Below are 19317 nucleotides of genomic sequence, written 5' to 3'. Positions count from 1 at the left end.
TGACACTGTGGCTTATATCTGAGTGTCTGGAAGTATTTAGTGCTTATAAAAAGGATAGTCAGGTTGCAGGATTTCCCCTTCCTTCTGCAGCTAATATCTCATTATTTAATGTATTGATTTGGAAGAGGTCTCTTTTCAGCTAAGAACTTGTTCTCTGTGAAGTAAATTGTTTACCAGCCAGCTGTATGTGTTTGCCTTAGCAAATCTGAGTGAAATGGTCCATCACAAATTCATGTAACTGCATTAACCTTCTTGACATTGTGACTCTGAAAAATTAAGATGAGAATAAAGGTGAATGACAGGAGGTGAAAATGTGATTTGCACATGATGCACATTTTTCTGTGTAAATAGGCTTAGAACTTAAGTGATTTTTAGAGATAAATTTACCTTTTAAATTTATTTGTCCCTTCAGATGATTCTTGTTAAACAGGAAGAGTATGTTCTATCAGAATTTTAGTTCTTAATCCACGCTAATTTCTAGTATGTACTCAGATTTTATGTTTAAACAGCAGAAGTTGCAGGTACAGAAGGAAGAAAATGAATGAAAAAAACTTAGTCACAATATTTTTTATTACTTTACACCAATTTCTGTTTCTGCTTTGACATGTACAAGAATTGATTATTTATAGTGCATACTTTCTATGAATAAATAAGCTCTGAATTTTCTATATAAGATATCTCAGACTAGAAGACTAGAAGTAGTTTTCTAGAGAAGATTAATAAAAGTTTGGCCGAAGAATTCAACTTTCTAGAACAATACATTGCCTTTACTTGCAAAAACATAAAAATTATTCTACCAAAAAAAAAAAACCAAAAAACAAAACCAAAAAAAAAACCCAAGAATTTAGACTTTGCTCGATTGTTACATGCTATTCAGAGTCTTTCATATATCTTGAGAATAGTTTGTTTGGGGGAGGGAACAAAGAAACAAAGGAATCAATTTATTATTTGGCTATTTTCTCTTTCTTTGTCTAGTTTATACTGGCTAATATACTGTATAAGCAAAAATGGCTTTCAGATATGTAGACTGATATATACCCCAACCTTCAACACTACTCCATCTTACTTCAGAAATGCACAAAATGGCCCCTTTAGGGAAGGAGAGGAGAAGGTGAGGATTTGAGTCTAGCCCAAATACAGAATCAGAATACGGCTCCAACACTCAGACTGGGAAATGCTTCTGGGTTCTCTGATCTGGATGTAACTGAAGTCATGCCAGGAATCTCTCCTGCTTATCACTGTGATTTTGAAAGTATTAAGTTAATGGACTGCCATGACATGGCACGTACAGAACAACCAGGGGATCAGGCACAGCCAGCATGGGTTTAGGAAATGTAGGTCCTGCTTGACCAATGTGATCTCCTTTAGTGACCAGGTTACCTGCCTAGTGGATGAGGGAAAGGCTGTTGTCTGCTTGGATTTCAGAAAAGCTTTTGACACCATCTCCCCCAGCATTGTCCTGGAGAAAGTGGCAGCCCATGTCTTGGACAGGTGTACTGTGGCTGGGTTGAAACATGGCTGGGTGGCTGGGTCAGAGTGGAGTCACACTGAGCTGTCATCTGGCCACAGCTGGTGTTCCCGAGGGCTCAGGACTGGGGCCAGTCCTAATAGTCTTTATTGATGATCATGTGCATTCTCAGAAGTTTGCAGAGGACAGCAGGTTGTGTGGGAGTTTTGATCTGGAGGGTAGGAAGGCTCTGCAGAAGGATCTGGACAGCATGGATCAAAGGGCCAAGACCAATTCTGTGAGGTTCAGTAAGATGAAGTGCTGGATCCTATACTTCAGTCACAACAACCCCTGGTAGGGTTTCAGCCTAGAAACATAGGAAAGAATTTTCATTCTAGATTTTCATATGTATTGTTACACAAAGGGTGTTGATCTTGATTGAAATATGGTGATTTTTATGTTCAAGTGTTGCATGCCTATGCACTACATATGAGGTTTCTGTATTGTAAAGTCTACAAAACAAAAGGTAAGGAAAACTGAAGCAGGAAGGTAGACAAAAGAGGGATCATTCTCACTGTAGTGATGGTTTTTCCCACAAGTACCTATCATACAACACTACTGGGATTTGCAGTTGCAAGACTGTGATAATAACAACACAAGACCCTAGAGTGTGAGAACATCACGGGAAAAAGAAAAAATATGGTTTGGAGGGCTCTAGAAAAAGCTGCTTCAGTGGCTGAGATGATAGCTTACAGGGCCATGAATTGCAGACCCTTGACATTACTGAGGTTGAGATACTAATTTACTCAAGGCAAAACATGATTTAACAGCATTCATGAATGAAAAATTTGTATTGGATCACTTAAACTTAACATCAGAGATATAAAAATTAGGATCATGTAAAAATAACTTGGAGCTTTTGGATACTTTCTTTTTCTCAAATAGAAGGAGCATAGAGAATTCTAAGGGAATTTTTGTTTGTCTTTACCTTGCTCTAGGTAAAGACATAGTGTATCAGCAAGTACCTTTAAACTATACAGTGATCTTTTAAAACAAAACCCCACAATTTATTTGTGTTTTACTATTTTCATCAAAATGGAGCCAGAACTTTTTGGTATGCTGTTTGTAAGTACTAGGTGACTTTGTATCCCTTTATAACTTCTATTATTTCATAATGGATCTTTTGGAAGGAAGGATGTCCTCTCTTCCTAAGACTACATCATTTATCAAACAGTAATTGCCATGGTACATTTAGATGTACTATGACTTTGTACATCATTACAAGAATTGCCTGATATCCACATTACCCAATGCCTCGAGGTATTCCAAAATACAGAATCTAGCCACAGGCATTAGCAACACACACAGTGATTGCTGTCATACTTTGGTGCTGTTCCCAGAAATGCCACATTCAGAAGGCTGTACTTTGAGGAATGATGCTGCATAATCAGATGGCTAAATTCATTAGAAGCTGAGGTACCACAACAGGGAGTACAATGTTATCCTTGATGATCTTGGCTTTTGTGGTGGCAAACAGCAATACCCACAGAATTTCCTGATCTGGTTACCAACTGATTCAGTCTTTCAAACTATTCCCAGCACTGGCAAATTTTTTTTTCACCACATCTTTTAGCTTAGCTTCAGCTTTTCCCGAGAAAGCATTGAAAAAATGCAGAAGTTCCTCAATAGTCCAGGTAACTACTTTAGACAATGAGATCAGTTGTTCAGTGGCTGGATGTCAGACTTATTCATGGGTTTGGCTGATACAAACTGAAGAAGCTGAGAAATTGTGAATATTCATTCTGGACTGTTCTGATATACAAAACAGGGAAAAACCCTCAGCCACAGTGTCCCTCCTCCCCCTGCCACCCCCAAAGAAAGAACCAACAAAACTCCTTTTACCTTTTATACCTAACTCATTAGTGGTTGATGAAAGACCTTTATAGGATTGCTACTCTGTTTCCCACTGTGAATCGTGTATGTTCAGTAAGGCCATGCTTAAATGTTTTTGTCAAATGTCTACTGAATATATTGCACAAACTAGGAGAACTAGAAAGGAATCCATTTCAGTTTTAGTCCACATATTCTAGATAATCAATTCATGCTTACATGTGCTGAGCTTTATGACAAAAATTTCACGCCTTTTTTTTCTACATCTAGTTCAATGAAGACAACTTTGGTGAGGCACCAACCATCTCTGGATTACAGTGATTTTCTTACTAGTAGATAAGCATCTTTCTCTCAAAGATGTCTCTATCAGATCAGTGAGGACTCTATCTGTAATGGTTTTTACACCCTTCTAGTACATACTGCTAGTTTAGCTCAGATGCCACTGAATATCATAGTTCTGAATCTCTTGGAAATGCTGTCGGTTTTGGTTTTCCCTGTGAAAAATTATAATTAAAGTTATTTGTTACTCATCCTTCAATCTAGATACTTTCAGATACTGACCAGATTAACTGTCTAGTAGGATTATCAAAAGTATGTACAGATGATTGGTAAGATTTTTCTGAAGTTTTTAAGGAAAGATCTTGTTTGAGTCCACTGTGGGTTGGTTCATCCTGCATACCAGATACCTGTTTTTAAATTGAAGACAGCTGTGTGCAAATTAGTTGGTTTAGGTTCTCGATGCAATTTACAGATATAATTAAGAATTTTGAAATGCAGTTTACCTTTTTTAAGGCATACTTCAGAATGAGATTAAGAATTGGGATTAATGAATAAATGAATTTGATCAGGTGAAACTGCATCTTGGTCAGTTTACATTGTTCCAGAGACTACAAAGTGTTGGCTTTCCTGTTCTAAGGCCTGTCTGGGACACCCATTTTATTGGTGAAGCAAATGTCACTTCCAATATATTGCTTTACTGTTATTTCTGTTTATATTAAATTACAGGTCTTGTTTTAAGATATAGGACTCCTCTTTCCATGATTTACAGTTCTTGATGTTTGAATACTGGTGTCATTCTCAAACACATTCTCCTTATGAAGCTGTGGGGTTGTTGGATGTCTGATATATTTGAATGCTATTGATAGTCTAGGATCTAGCCTAATTTTAGTTATTACTGTACCTACCAGAGGCCTGAATCATTAGACTGTATTCCTTTCTGAACTTCTGCATGCTCGCACGTTTGTCAGGTTTTTGTGGGTTATTGGTGTCAAGAAATTTTATTCTTCTATCCAACATTGTCATTCAGTGGTGTTAGTAGTATGCAAAAAATATCAACTACTCAGTTTTTATGTATGCAAATTGTTATGTATGAAAGAAATAGAGTATTTTATATGCTGATTACCTCCAAGTACATTCTGTGTGAGACATCCTTTTGAAGAAATGTGTGGAGGAGTTTTACAGATCTTGAATTATTCTGAATATAAAAGGGGTGACACAAGGGGTATAGCATCTATTTGAAATAATTATAATAGATATTTTTTACTGTGTCTGAGTTTAAGGACTCAAGACTATCATCTCTTACTCTTTTCTAAGAAAACAGTGAAGATGTGGCTGATTTTTGGGAGTGGTGAAATGCAATGTAGAAGACTTACATTTAGAGGACTAAGTTCACAATATAATCACTGGAAATTTCATACGTATTTCAGAAGGAAAATCTCCACATGTGTTGCCTGCTGAAATGTATTTAACACAAGACATACAATTTAAACTTCCAAAAGCAGCGATAAAACCAGCGACTTTCATTTCTATCTAATACTAAATATTTTAAACCCCCTACTCTTTTTGGAATTATGAATTGCAGTATGAAAATTTGGAAGCAGAAGACTAGCTTCATTATTTATAATAATAGCTGAGCACATTATATAACTAATGACAAGTAATTCTGTTTCAATATTTTACTGAAGGGTAAAGTGAAAGGAACAGCTAATATAGTGGTTGTTGCGGCACAGGTCTCTCCATTCAGCAGACACTGTTAATATTTTTCACATGAAATGGGCTAAAGAATGAGACATACATGGATTTTTTTTAATTGAAACTCATGTGAAAAAACACTTTTCAAATGAAAAATTTTCAGGTTCTAATAAAAGCATTTGTGCATGTATATGTGCATGTATTCTTGAAGTCATTTCAATGCTTTTTATTTGTAACAAAAGACTGCATGTGTCCACTTGATAATCTTGATGGACTTAATATAGATATTTTTTCTTAATGAGTGATTTAAAAAAATAAAACAAATGCAAACTCAAATTCTTTTAAGAAATGAAAAAATATCATCTTTAACAGTTTTTTTTATTGTGAAAAACTTCCACTTGAATACCATATGGGGGAGGGTTTGTTTGTTTTGGGTTTTTTTTTGGAGGGTATACGTTGCAGGTGAATTCTTGAGTGAAATACTACCATTTTTTTGTGAACCAGTATGAAAGTGATAGTGATAATCTCTGTTCACATTTGGAAGTGCAAGAATCAATTTCAAAAGTTTATGAGCTGTATTTTCTACAGATATTTTTTCTTGATATCTTAAGTTCATTTTCAACTCCTGAGAATATTATTTTTTTTAATTAAATAATGCAAAGTTAAAAGCTCTACTTAAACAGTTCTTTAAGTGTTAAGAGCTATATTTATAAACAACAAGCATTTGCTCTGATATCTTTTTGTTTACTGAGGAAATATAAGAATTGAATTATTAACTAAAATCATATGATTACTACAACACAAGTATTTATCACTTAACCATCTATGAGTCTCAATTTAATCTTAGACATGTGAATAGATAAAAAAAAGAATGAGAAAGCTGCAAACTGCAATGCTTTTAAGTGTTTGTAATACAAATTATGTATCACTGGAAGATTTATGTTATTTGGAGAAACTTCAAATTGTTACTTGCATGCAGAATACCTTTGTTAGCATATTTGCCTGTGCTTGGAAAAGTTTTTATAGATTAGGGTATTTCTTTTTAAAAAATAACATATACAACATTTAGAGTTTAGAGAACCCGAGAAAAATAAGAATTTTGTTGCTGCAGTGGTTTGTCACCAAAGGGGTCTTTTGAGCTATTGATTTATCAAAACTTTAGCAGATCAAGGCACTTAGGTGCCTGGTGTGAGCTTACACTTTGTCATTATCTTTCCAACTTATAACTTCTGCACACGTGCGTTTCAGGAGTCTGTGTACTCAGAGGAGTGTTTCTACAAATATTTTAAAGTGCTGTGCAACAACTCCAAGTTGGATGTGTGGATGATCAGTACACATCCTCACAGTGACACCACAGTGCTGTTCAGCCCTCCAGAGGCTGGTGCTCTGCTCAGGCAGAAAGTCTTCTGGGACCTGAACCGTGGTCTTTGCACAGCACTCCAATGCATTATGTGATGTACCAGTTTGGTCAGAGTTAGCTTTGTTTCACTATACCACTCAGGGCTCATGATCACTTCCTAGAGCTTTTTGAGGTAAAATTTATCATATGGTTTGCAAAGTGACAGCAGTTTTGTGTGTTGTAGAAGAGACTTCTAAAATATGTTTTATCTTTAATGCTCTGCTTGAGACCTTGTGAGAGTTACTGCTGTCACAACCATGCTTTTATTGATAATTGTATAATTGTATAATGTATTGTATAATTTTCCAGTAGCAGCTACCAGCTATTGTCAGAATTTCCTCCCAAAATTACGTGTCCAATAGACTGCAGCCAAGTATGAGACAGCAAGTATGAGACTTGGATATGTGTACTGAGTTCTGCAGTTTACTGATCTCATGGGAACTTTTGTTGACTTCAAAGGGCTCTGGATCAATCTCTTAGCTTCTGCTCAAAGAAACTGTAGCCTTTCTTCAATTTTTAACACTGAAGTAGTAAAAGGCCAACATATTTATAGCTCATTCACTCATGAATATCTTTATTCTTCCAAGTAACAGCAGGGTAGAGAAAAGCAATTGACTTCTCAACCAGATAAATGGAAAGAGTAGAGATATTGTACTCATGACAATCATAAATTTGGGTTTGTTATGACCTGTAATCAACAGCATATGATATAACCTATTGCTATTGCAGGCAGGAGATCTAAAGATGACTGACAGCCTAGAGCAAGTAAGATCTAGCTGAAAACAGAATGTTCTAAATTCAGAACAATGATTCTATATATAGTCCTACAGTGAGAGAAATCTTTTCATTTTTCCTTCTGATGGAAGACAAGAGAGGATTTATTTGACTTTTGGGAAGATTTAGAATCTACAGCAAATATTCCAAAACACTGAAAATATTTTAGGCAACTTACTGAGTTCATGTAATGGAGTTTAAATAAATTTACCAACATATTGATTTCCTGCACTGAGAAAATGTGAGGGTTCTTCTTATTATTGTGTTTGTCATTTGCTTGTTCAAGTAATTATTTTATACTGTCCACTGCTAATTTTAGATGATTCTTTATACAATAGATTCAGTTAGTGCATGGAGTGCTTGATTAGCTGGGGATTGAGATAATCCATTGTCATGCGTTAATGCTTCTCTTGTGGGTATTTCAGTGACCTCTCATAACTCTTAACCTTTATCTAACATTTGGTGCCTGGTTCATTCAGCACAATAAAACTATAATGAATGATTAAGTTGTAATTAGTGATTTAACTTCTTGCATTTCACTCAATTCTTAGTAGAAGCATTAAAAAAGTGAATTTGTTTCATTTGTGAAGATGAATGTCTTTTGAATGCCATCAACTTAATCAAAAGTGTTTAGGGCTATACCTTTAATATATGTTTTGACTTTGGTTTTCTGTTGATTTATTCTGTGGTCTTCACAGACTATTTGAAGTTATAGGAAAAGAAAAAAAAACAACAAAATTCTTACAATTCCAAAATAATTTACTACACCTTTTGTAAAACACCTCAAGTCAAAATTTCAAGACTTAATATGGCCTACTGCTGCTTCAGCTACAGGACTTCATTCACATGACAGTAAAGTAACCTGGTCCTGAAGAGGGAGGTTGTACTGCAGGTGCCACACCTTACTTGTAGAGGGTTTAGTTTTCTGTCCAGAAAAATCCATTTCAACTCGTGTCACAGCCTCTTTTGCTCTAGAGATGAGGAACTGGGTTGATCATGAGGTTCCCCTCAAGACAGAATCACTTCTCTTGTAGTCTTCTCATGCACTCCCAGCATAATAGTAATGCTAGTAGTGGCTGTGCCATCATTGCTGTTCTGTCACATTTTATCCCTAAAAAAGAAAACACATTTTAAAATATTTGCTTTTTTGTATACTTTGATTTTCCCTGAGAAGGGAAGACTGATACTTTTAAGTGCAGCCTGGATAAGCCAGAATGGAATTTAATTAGAGGAAGAAAGGTTTCCACTGGAAGACTTTTCTCCTCAATGAATTTGAAGGAAGAGGAATTGGAACCTTAAAAGTAAGTTCTCTGCAATTTTCTCTTGTTGCTCTTTGTTACCAAAGTAAATTCTTCCTGTATTTAGACTGTGAACCTGGGGCAGAATTTGAAACAATTGGGGCACACTCAGTTAAAGACCCAGGTTGAGCCCTGATCTGGAACAGACTCAGTAGTTACTTTCATGCCTCTTTCTGTTTACTCCTATTTAGAGTTGTTTTAACTGTTGAAAGGGAACCCCGCATACACAAAAAGAAAGATAAGTGTGTTTTTACTAGGGAGCCTTGTGATGTAAAAAACTGTGGGAATGAAGATGATAGAGCAATTAAGCTGCAAACTCAGAGGGGCTCTCATAAACATCATGCAAAAGTCTTGTGGATCTCAGATGTGTTTATGTTTGCTCACAAGGTTGTGGTTGCCAGGTAGATACTTAAGTGTTTTTTCTCTTCTTGTCAGGGAGACTAAAAGAGATGCAAGTGTATCTACCTCCCATTTCATATTACTAAGTTTTTTGTGGTGCTGGAAGAAGATGGAGTTGTTTTCTGTTCTGACTCTGTGACTTGCTACTGGAAGGCATGTGATCCTGTATGATAATTTAAATGAACTAGGAAAGACCTAAAATTTCTACTCTTGTCTCTTGAGGATAGAACAACACCTGAGGATGTAGGACTGTAGCAATCCTTGTTCTACTTGACTTGAAACAGACTTTTGCTCAGTTTTCACAAAAGATATTCACTTGACATGTCAGAGATTATAGTTCAAGCTGTTCTTTAGTTGCTAATATTAAATGATGCTGCTCTGTAAGGAGAAATAATTATCTGGGTAATTGATGAAGTGATTCACTGGCATGAATTAGAAAAAACCAAACACTGAACATCTGCTATAACCTTTGCAACTGGAGTCTAGCTTGAGTCATGTTGATGGCATATGCTGTCTTTCATGAAAAATGTCCATGTATTTATGGAAGAACAGAATAACTGACTCAGGTCTCAAGGGACCTGTGGAGATCGTTTTCTCAAATCCTGTGCTCAAGAGACACCTATAGCTGGTTGTCCAGGATTGTGTCCAGGCAATGTTTGAATATCTCCAAGGAGGGGGATCCTACAACCTCTCAGAGTAACCTGTGCCAGTATTTGATCATCCTCAAATCTGAAAAGCATTTCCTGATATTCAAAGTAAAATTCCTGTGTTTGTTTGTGCCCATTATTTTGATCCTGTTACTGAGCACCATTCAACTGAGAAAAAGGGATATTTGTAGAAAAATCTATTTAATCAATATTTGAATACTTCTAATCACACTGATTGTTTTTAAAAATCATCAGACTGCTGTTGTACTTTGGGTTTGTTTCTCTCTGCTCTCCATTTTCATCACAAGATCCTTCTTGAGAAAAAACTGTTTTGAGACTAATGAGGAGGTTGGAAAACACATTTCTTGCAGCTTAAATTGTGTGGGTTTTAGTCCATAGGTCAGTGTAGAATGTGGTTGTGTCTGCCCGTAGCTTCTGATGATAATCTCTACAAAGGTGAATACTGCTTAGAATAAACACATTATTAAGTACCTTCTGGAAGGAGAAGGGACAGTGGCAGGGAAGGACATGTAATATTAAGATAAACAAAAGGGTCCATGTCTAAATGATCTGAGACTGTAGTCCAGTGATGACACCTCTATACAATCATTGTAGTTTGGACATTTATTTTTACCTGATGATTTAATGGAAAATGCAGAATGATTGAACTAGTAACCTCGTTGTTCTTTCCTTATATAATGCTTTCTATTTGGAAGAGTCGTTCTTACTTTATTTCATTTGTGATGGCTAAATTTTAAGACATGTTCTTGTGTTAAAATTTCAGTTGCTAATCTCAAAGTTTAGCAAAGTTTGTAAAGAGAGTTACCATCATTTATTTTAATAAAAAAATATACTTAGAAAAAATGTTGAACTTCTTGATGCAGAAGACCATTTCCTAAGGGGCTGAAACCAAAGTAGTGAACTTTACACCGACAGCTTGCTAATAGCAAATGTTCTGAGCATTACCTTCTAAGGAAATATAGATAGATCCCCTTTCTATCTCTAACAACAGATTTATCTACCAATTAGACAGTTTGAGAAGCAGTACTTCTGTGGCAGGCATAAGTGCTGAGAAGGTAGCTCAATCATGTAAAAAATAATGAAGATAAGTTACAATAGAAAAATGAAAATGCTAGAGAAGAGGAATAGAGATAAGAGTAAGACTCAGGTCTCTACAGAGTTTCTAAATTTGAGTACTCAGAGTTTAGGAATTTAGTGCTTATATATATTTAAAAGGTGGTAGTCTTGGTGGAGATACAGAAAATAGAGGAATATTATAAAAAATCAGTGGCAATAGTTTCTTAAGAGATTGTGTGAATTTCTTCTGCTGCAGTGTTCAGTGTGGGTTTATTTTCATGTATTTGCTTAAATCTGCATAGTTTTCACTATGGTGACTGGGGAAAGATATATTATGGGCTTAGAAGATGCATATTTTGGTGATTATGTTATTAATGGAATGATGACTGCTGAAAGAAAGATATGTTCCTCATTTGTCTGTCATCGTGGGCCCGGTCACAGTTGGGCTTTTTTGCCATGCGAACATTTTATTCACATTCATAACATTATGTCATGGCATCATAAGGTGCAGAAATGTCAGAGGCTCCTCATGAAGAACAGTGGGGCTGGGCTGTCAGCCAGGTCCTGACCCCCGGGTCAGGAGCAGGACAGCCAAGGGCACCGGGGCAGCTTCAGCCGCGGAATTCGGGAGCATCTGACGGGTGGAGGCCAGGCTGGGCCATCGGCCCGGCTCAGCGCGGACATAAGTGTCCAAGCGGGGCTGTGGGGAGCTGTGCCCGGCTCAGCGGGGCCATGGCCGGGCAGGGCTGTGGGGAGCTGTGCCCGGCTCAGCGGGGCCATGGCCGGGCAGGGCTGTGGGGAGCTGTGCCCGGCTCAGCGGGGCCATGGCCGGGCAGGGCAGGGCAGGACTGTGCGGAGCTGTGCCCGGCTCAGCGGGGCCATGGCCGGGCTGTGGGGAGCTGTGCCCGGCTCAGCGGGGCCATGGCCGGGCAGGGCTGTGGGGAGCTGTGCCCGGCTCAGCGGGGCCATGGCCGGGCAGGGCTGTGCGGAGCTGTGCCCGGCTCAGCGGGGCCATGGCCGGGCAGGGCTGTGCGGAGCTGTGCCCGGCTCAGCGGGGCCATGGCCGGGCAGGGCTGTGCGGAGCTGTGCCCGGCTCAGCGGGGCCATGGCCGGGCAGAGCTGCGGGGAGCTGTGCCCGGCTCAGCGGGGCCATGGCCGGGCTGTGGGGAGCTGTGCCCGGCTCAGCGGGGCCATGGCCGGGCTGTGCGGAGCTGTGCCTATCCCTACTCAGGGCTCGGCTGACGGGGGATCCTGGGCTCCGGGCAGCTCAGCACTGGTGGTGTGTCCTCACGGACATGGTACATTGATGGGCTTTCTGAAAATGTTCGTTCTGGAGAGGCAGATAGATGGGTCACACTCTATGAAATGTCATAGTGACACTATAGGTTCATTCAGGATAACCGGTAAACACTATAGAAGAGAAAATGAGAAAGAGCTCAGTTTTCAAGAGAACGTCTCAGAACCTCTGTTGGTGTCAGTCGGGCCCTCGTGCTTTGTATCTTGGCAACTTCAGTTATATCAACGCCGAACTGGATCAGCTTCGCTGTGCATGTTTTGTCCATCAGAAAGATGTTTCAGTAGTATAGAAATGGAAATTTATGCAGCTACATAGGCAATCCCCTAAGTGCAGACAGATTTTGATTCTCTGATTTCACCCTGATACCTGGGATGGCAATTTCTGTTACATTTCACTGCACTTTTATGGGGTGTGTGAAAACCAGCTCAGTGGCTTAACCAGCTATGATAGTATCTGACATATCTATGGAAAGATAAACACTTTTCCACTTCTGAGAGAGTTTTCATGTATGACTTTTTATTGAATGAATTTTTAGTTATTCCAGTCTTTCTGGCTGTGAAAATTTTAGGAGAATTTTTCCTGGGGTCTTGAAAATTTCACTGGGGTCTTAAAAAAAATCATAAGGGAGAAAAGAATATTTATCAGTGTTTGCTGGTACATAGAGAGGCATATATAATTTCATCAAAGGTAATTGCTTTACTAGCAATAACTTCAAAGTGAGAGATAATTAACATTACCTCGAGCATAGCAAGAGCCTTGCTGTAATAGCCATTCAAGTGCATTTTTATACATTTGTTACTGCTAGTTTCAGAAACAGAAATAATTTTAAAAGGCCCAAGGAGACTTAACTAGATGCTTGAAGTGAGGACCAAAAGATGATCTGAACTCCATGCCACTGGGTGGATTATTCTGTCTCCTATTCATCTTATTCCCTATCCACAATTTCTGAATGCTGTGCCTTGACAAGTTTGTAGGCTATTATGTGGAACTCTTGCTGTTCCATCTGATCTTTAATTTCAGTATTTCTCAGCATGGTCTTCAAGCTTTGGATTCTGTTTCTTTGACTTCAGTTTTGTCCTTAGTCTTTTTTTTTTTTTTTTAATACATATATATATAAAATTCAGATTGATCTTTCCCCTTCTGATTTCTGCTCTCTTTCTCCTTTAGCTCTGTCTTGTCCTCCTTTTCCTCCTCCTCCTTAATCTCAGGCTTGGCCTTTCTCTTATCCGTGGCTTGAGATTCAACCTTTTCTTTTGACACAGGGCTGGCACTCTCCTCTTCTGTTTGACCTTAGACTTAACATTTCTTATGTCCTCCGGTTTTTCTGTGTCTTGTTCTACATGCTTTTTTTGGCATTATTACTTTCTAGCCTGGAGTTTCCCTAAGGGGATTTATCGTTCCATTTGCCATTCAGAATTTCTTAACACGCCAAATTACTCTCTCCTGCATCTTCAGCATTTCTCTGGTCTGTGTTGCTGTTTTGGGCCTAGGCTTCATGAGTTTAATTCTTCCTGACTTCTCAGAGCAGTTTGCAAATTCTTCAGATTTGTTTTGATTCAAAGTGAGTCTAGCATCTTTGTTTCCAGCCTACTTAGTGTGGTTTTGGTTTTTTAAAGTTGTTTTTTAGGTTTGGGTTGGGTTTTTTTTCTCCTCAGCGTGTTTTATTTTTTTCTTGCAACTTTTTTAGGTTATGACCTGTAGTATTCATTATTAGGTTGGTTTGGAGCCTCATTGCACCAATATTTTCATCCTTTTGTGATGAAATGCATATTATATTTTATTCAAATATTTATCCTCATTCTCCTGATGAGGAGGGATTTTTAATATTTTTATCTGCCATATCTTAATTTTTTTCTTGATAGATGGTTCAGGATGTTTCTGATGTAGCCCACATGAGAAATTAATCTGTGTTTTGCCAGTTGTATTAACAAAAATTCATATCCAAATAATTTTGAAGGCAAGATGATTTCTTAAGAAATGTTAGTACTCTATGGAAAAAAATAAGCATTGCAAATTCACATCACTTGTTCCTAGCTGCCATCATGCCTTGCACACAGCTTCATTTCTCCTCTCCTTCTGCATCCTGTGGAGATGTTCTCAGCCTTTCCATTTCTGTGTTACTGCTCTGCTCCTTTGCTGCTGCTGTTTTATCTTTGGTAGAAGCTCATTTTCTCTAAAGAGCAGTCTCTGTTTATTGTTTGTGTTAGGCTGTTCTGTCTACTTCCTCTGCTCATTTTTGGTCTCTGCTAGACTTTTTCCTACCCTTAGACCTTGCCAAGATTCATACAAACCTAATCTTTCTTTTTCTTGTAGTTTTTCTCTGAAGCCACCCACTTGATTTGTGGGATATTTTAGTTATTTGTGGCTGAGGATACAGTCCCTCACCTGTGGCTTCAGAGGAATATCAGTCTCTTTTTCCTGCTTTCTCTGACTATTGCTACCACCAAGGTATCCTTAAGGGACAGGCAGAAATCAAGACTAGAGGTACAGAAAGGTTCAGAGGTTCAATTATTAAACAGAAATAGCAGAGAATTGTGAGGAATATATGTCAGAGGCAGAAAGAAGAAAAAAAAAGTTTGACATCTTGTTCTGGTTTGCTCGAAGACAAGGACTGTAACTCAGAATATGTACATTGGGAGGGACTGTGTGGATGAGAGGCTTCCTGTCTTCTGGTGTGCTGCTTTTGATAAAAGTTGCAAACTAGGTCTGCAAAATGGGAGTTTTTTTCTGGATGAGTTCCCTCCCTTCAGGCAGAGAGTTACTGCATATTCAGCAAAGGAAAAGTTACATTTCACTGCCTTAGTGTTACTTGATACTTAATTATATTTGGTTCAAGTAAAGAAAATAAGATACCCCCACTCATTCCTTAGATATCTCAAAATCAACATTACCTCAGCTGATATATGTGAAGAGTGGGTTGTTAGTTTTCTAACTTGAAGCCCACACTTTTTGACTCATGAAGATTAATAAGTCTTCTACAATTCAGGATGCCTTTTTTCTCCCCACTAAAATACAAAGTAAGACTATGGTCATATCTAGTTATTTTGCTTTCAGATACTTTAAGGTAAAGAAGCATTTAATTTCCATAACTCTGATACTCCTCTAGCAGGTCTGTGTCTGTTTCCTGCTGTGAGATTTACCTAGCTAGCTCTGCTCTTCTGAACAGTGTCTTCCTCCCAAACTGTCCAAGCAATAAGGAGCTGAAATAGCAACACCTGCTTACTTGATATTCTGACTTCTGGACTATTGATGCTGAGGAAATACGACAGAATTTCCTGCATGCATTTACCCATGTTCTCAGGTACATGTTGTGATTCTGCATGGGGCCAGGAGTTGGACTTGATGGTCCTGATGGATCCTTTCCAACTCTGCAAATTGGCACTCAGAACCCATTGTTTAATCACTGATTTTCTTTTTATAGTTAAAAAGACTCAAAAATTCAATTGCTGTGAAATATATCACTACAGATGATTTTTTTCAATTTAACAGTGGGGAGAGTTTATTGGGAAAATTTTCAAAAGAAATAACTTAGTATGAAATTGAATTGAAAAGTAAAAGTGTATAAACACTGAAAAAGTGGCATGTTTAAATATGTATTTAAAGATGCTAATGTTGAATTCAAAGGGGTACATTTTCTTAGAGAGACTTCATGAACCTATCTGCACAAAGAGAAGTTAATTACAATAGTCCAATAGTTGTGTTGAATAAATTTGAGAATCAAAGAATAAATAAATGTTTCTAGCTTGCATTTAGGTATTTCTAGGAGCTGTCAGGGGTTTTGGGGATAGCTGCAGAGTGGGTCATTATGTTCAAAATGGAACAGATTTCTTATGAGACAGATTTTATTTCTCAAGTAGACTAAGATAACTGTTCATAATGAGAGAATGTCAGTATTACTAGGTTCTTCTAAAATCAGAGACAGTTGTAATTTTGAGAAATGACTCAAGTAAGCAACCTTAAACTGGGTAACATTAAACCTAGGGCCATTACAGCTCCATCAGATTTATTTACAAATGCATCTGTGGAATAGTAAGCAAAACTGTTATAGATTTCACAAAAATAAGCTTAGAGGGATTTCTAGGTTCCCATAATACTTTGAATAAAATTTTGTTTATTATGGAGAAATTAGTTGTCACATATATGAAGACAAAATAGGTCTCTGAAAAAGAAAAAAATGTGCAGTGTCTATATTTTGTCTTAGAATTGAAATGCTAGTTTTTTACTGTGTGCCTATGCTGATAGAAAGGAAGTACAGTATTAGCTGGTGCTTTTTTGAAAGTAATTGACTATTGCTGACATAAATTATAAACATGATCTTTAAATGGACATTGTGGTTTATTTAAATACTAAAGTTATAGTTTAGTCATCTACAATAAAATTCAGTTTGCCAAGGACTTAAAAAGACAGTGTAAGATAATATGAAGGTGAAAAGGATAAAGACATAGGTACAGAGCTAAACTTGGAAAACCTAGTTCACAAATACTTTAATTTTTATGCTTTAAAGCTGGGGTCTATTTTGGCACATGGAGTGACAGTAAATGCAGTCCCTGTGTTTACCAGTAAAGATGAGTTCTCTTTCTTTCTCGTAGCAGTAATTAAACTATAAAGGATGCTGAAATAAAGAATTGCAGGTTTAAAATAACTGAGAAGGGAAGCTGTGTTAGCTTAAGTGGATTTTCTCTGCCATTGACAGCCATTCCTTAAATCCATCCTTATTTCTTATATCCTAAGTTTAATCACATACTACTGTTGGACAATTGGAATGACTGTCAGCCTATGTGAGCAGTGTAATCTCCAGTAAAAGTGCCATTGTTATATGGATAGATTTAAGACATTACTATAGCTTGGAATTCAGATTGTCCTAAACTTCATCTGATTCCTCAATGGGTGTGTATAAAGAGCTGAAGTGTTGCCAGCCTTTCCCTGCAGGAATTGTCCAGATGGACTCTTCGGCAGTTACCTAGGATGTTTCACACATTCCTTATTCATAAAGAATACTGTAATAATTATGTCGAGACGGACTGGGCATCATCACCAGTCCTTTATTAAACACTTTACATGCCTTCTTTCAGTGGACTTCTCTCAAACAACTCTAACTCCATTCCTCATAGGCAGCTTCACACAGCACTAACTCCCTCTCTCCTCTCTGCAAGTTTCCTTCTTCTGCATCACTGGCTAACCCCAAGCTGTCCCTGAACTCAGCCACCTAACCCTGTCTGTCCCTCACACATCTTTTCACCTTACCTGTTGCTTGCACGACCTCATGTCCCTTATCCCCTCATAGCATAGCCAGCAGCCTCCATCCCAAATTGCAGCAGACTCTGGATCTCAAACTCCAACTGCAGTAGTAACTTATAGCCAGCTAGCCCACTCTTTTATAACCCTCATCTTCACTGAGCAGGCAAGGCTGTTCCCACTCCTCAGTAATCAGTGCAGCTGTAATTCATTGGGAAAGATTGCCTCCTGCACTATCCTTACAAACTATCTTCCCACAGAATACTGCTTTTCTTAATATTTCTGAATTTCTTCTCTTCAGATGTGTGTTCACATAGTCATCCACTGGTATTTATTTCCAACTTACAAAGATAATCACTGTGTTTACACAGAATTGAGGTCTGTGTTTGCAGCTGTTACAAAGAATTGCACTTACAAGGAGTGGTTTGGCTGTAGAGTCAAACCATTCATGAGGGAATATTCACTGTGATTCAAATTGCAGAATCTACAATCTGTGTGCTGATCAACCTAATGAAAATAAGAATAAATGATAAGAAGTGCCTTTAAGAGTGATACAGAGAAAAATGTACATGTACATGTTTCCCCTGCAAATATGTGCAGGGGATAAGTAAATCCCATAAATGCTGATGGTGTTGGAGGGAAGAGGAGTATTTAAGCTATTAAAGTCTTAAAAACTATTAAAATTACCTGAAATACCTTTCTTAACACTATTAAGATTTGAGTTTTAAATCAAGTGTCTCAAGATACTCTTGACAGAACAGACTGTTGGTAAATACTGGAGTTTATCTAAATAGTGAATCTAAAATGGATAGATAATTCAGAAATATTCTATATATTGAAATGTCATTCGAAGTATAAACTACAATTTTCAATTACACATAGGAAAGAAAAAACAATAGTAAAATGGCTTTAAAATTATATTTAAATTAAATATATTTTAATATATTTGGCTATTGAAATTTTATATTTGGCTATGCATAATATGTGGCTAGAGAAATATTTAAATCAAAGTGTTTTGTCATGATTTCTTCTGTTTCTTGGATTTTAAAATATTAACTTGCCTTTTTTGTGCATAAAAATATACTTTTATGGTATACGGGTTTAAAGGCAATACTGTGTTTATGGCAGTGATCAATCTGCAAAGAAAAAAATATTCCTAATGGTTTTTATGACAGAAATCAATACACTATGCTTAATGTGTTTATTGTGTTGTTATTAATATTGTGATTTCTCTTTTTCTAATCTTGATAAACAGTGTTACAGGTGATTTACTAAGTAACCTCTTTTTTTACCATTTGTGACTCGTATGTTTGCATTTCTGTTCTTCATTTACTGAAAAGCACTGTGTACTCTTTCCTGACAGGAAAAAATTCTGCTGTAACTAAAATGAAATCATGCTGCCTCCTATGGGGGAATGCTGAAGCGTTTTCAAAAGTACGACACAGTGGTAAGTACTAAAAGTATGTTTTCATGACAATTTCTTTTTTCGTAAAATTATGTAAAAGAGAGAAAGCAGGTCTCTGTTGCTGGTGTTCTTAAATGTATTTGAAATATCTTTGCAATATATACATCCAGTTTAAATGTTTGTTTGCCATGTGTTCATCCAATGAGACCTGGAATAGAGTGCATTCTGAGCATTAGCGCTGTTTGTGTGCTAACTCATGATAAGCATGAATTGTTAATTTTCAGTTCTATAAGTACTGAATGTTACCAATTGATTTGTAGTTAAAATACATGAGATTAAACCTGGCTATCATGACACTGCTACTCAGTAAGATTTGGGGGTTCCAGGCCACATTGTACCAGACAGAGCTGATTGTCTTTGGTTTGCAAGACAAGGCTGGATTCCAGAGTTCTTACGGGGCTGTACTAAAAAAGAGGTT

At 37.4% G+C, this 19317-nt stretch overlaps 1 protein-coding gene across 5 annotated transcripts in view; it reads left to right on the top strand.

Moving 5' to 3' along the window:
* NLGN4X (neuroligin 4 X-linked) overlaps nucleotides 1-19317 on the top strand; it is a 165458-nt gene that overhangs the window by 11638 nt on the left and 134503 nt on the right. For 3 of the 5 annotated variants that reach the window (XM_079323631.1, XM_079323628.1, XM_079323630.1), the window contains exon 2: nucleotides 18798-18881. The gene's annotated coding sequence lies outside the window, so the exon portion shown is untranslated. Of the gene's footprint in view, nucleotides 1-12297; nucleotides 12474-18797; nucleotides 18882-19317 lie in introns of those variants that run through there. The other 2 variants (XM_079323632.1, XM_079323629.1) reach the window with 1 other exon arrangement.

This window comes from Erithacus rubecula (assembly GCF_903797595.1).
Source record: "Erithacus rubecula genome assembly, chromosome: 1".
Lineage (NCBI taxonomy): Eukaryota > Metazoa > Chordata > Aves > Passeriformes > Muscicapidae > Erithacus > Erithacus rubecula.
This window is presented reverse-complemented; position numbering and strand designations above follow the sequence as displayed.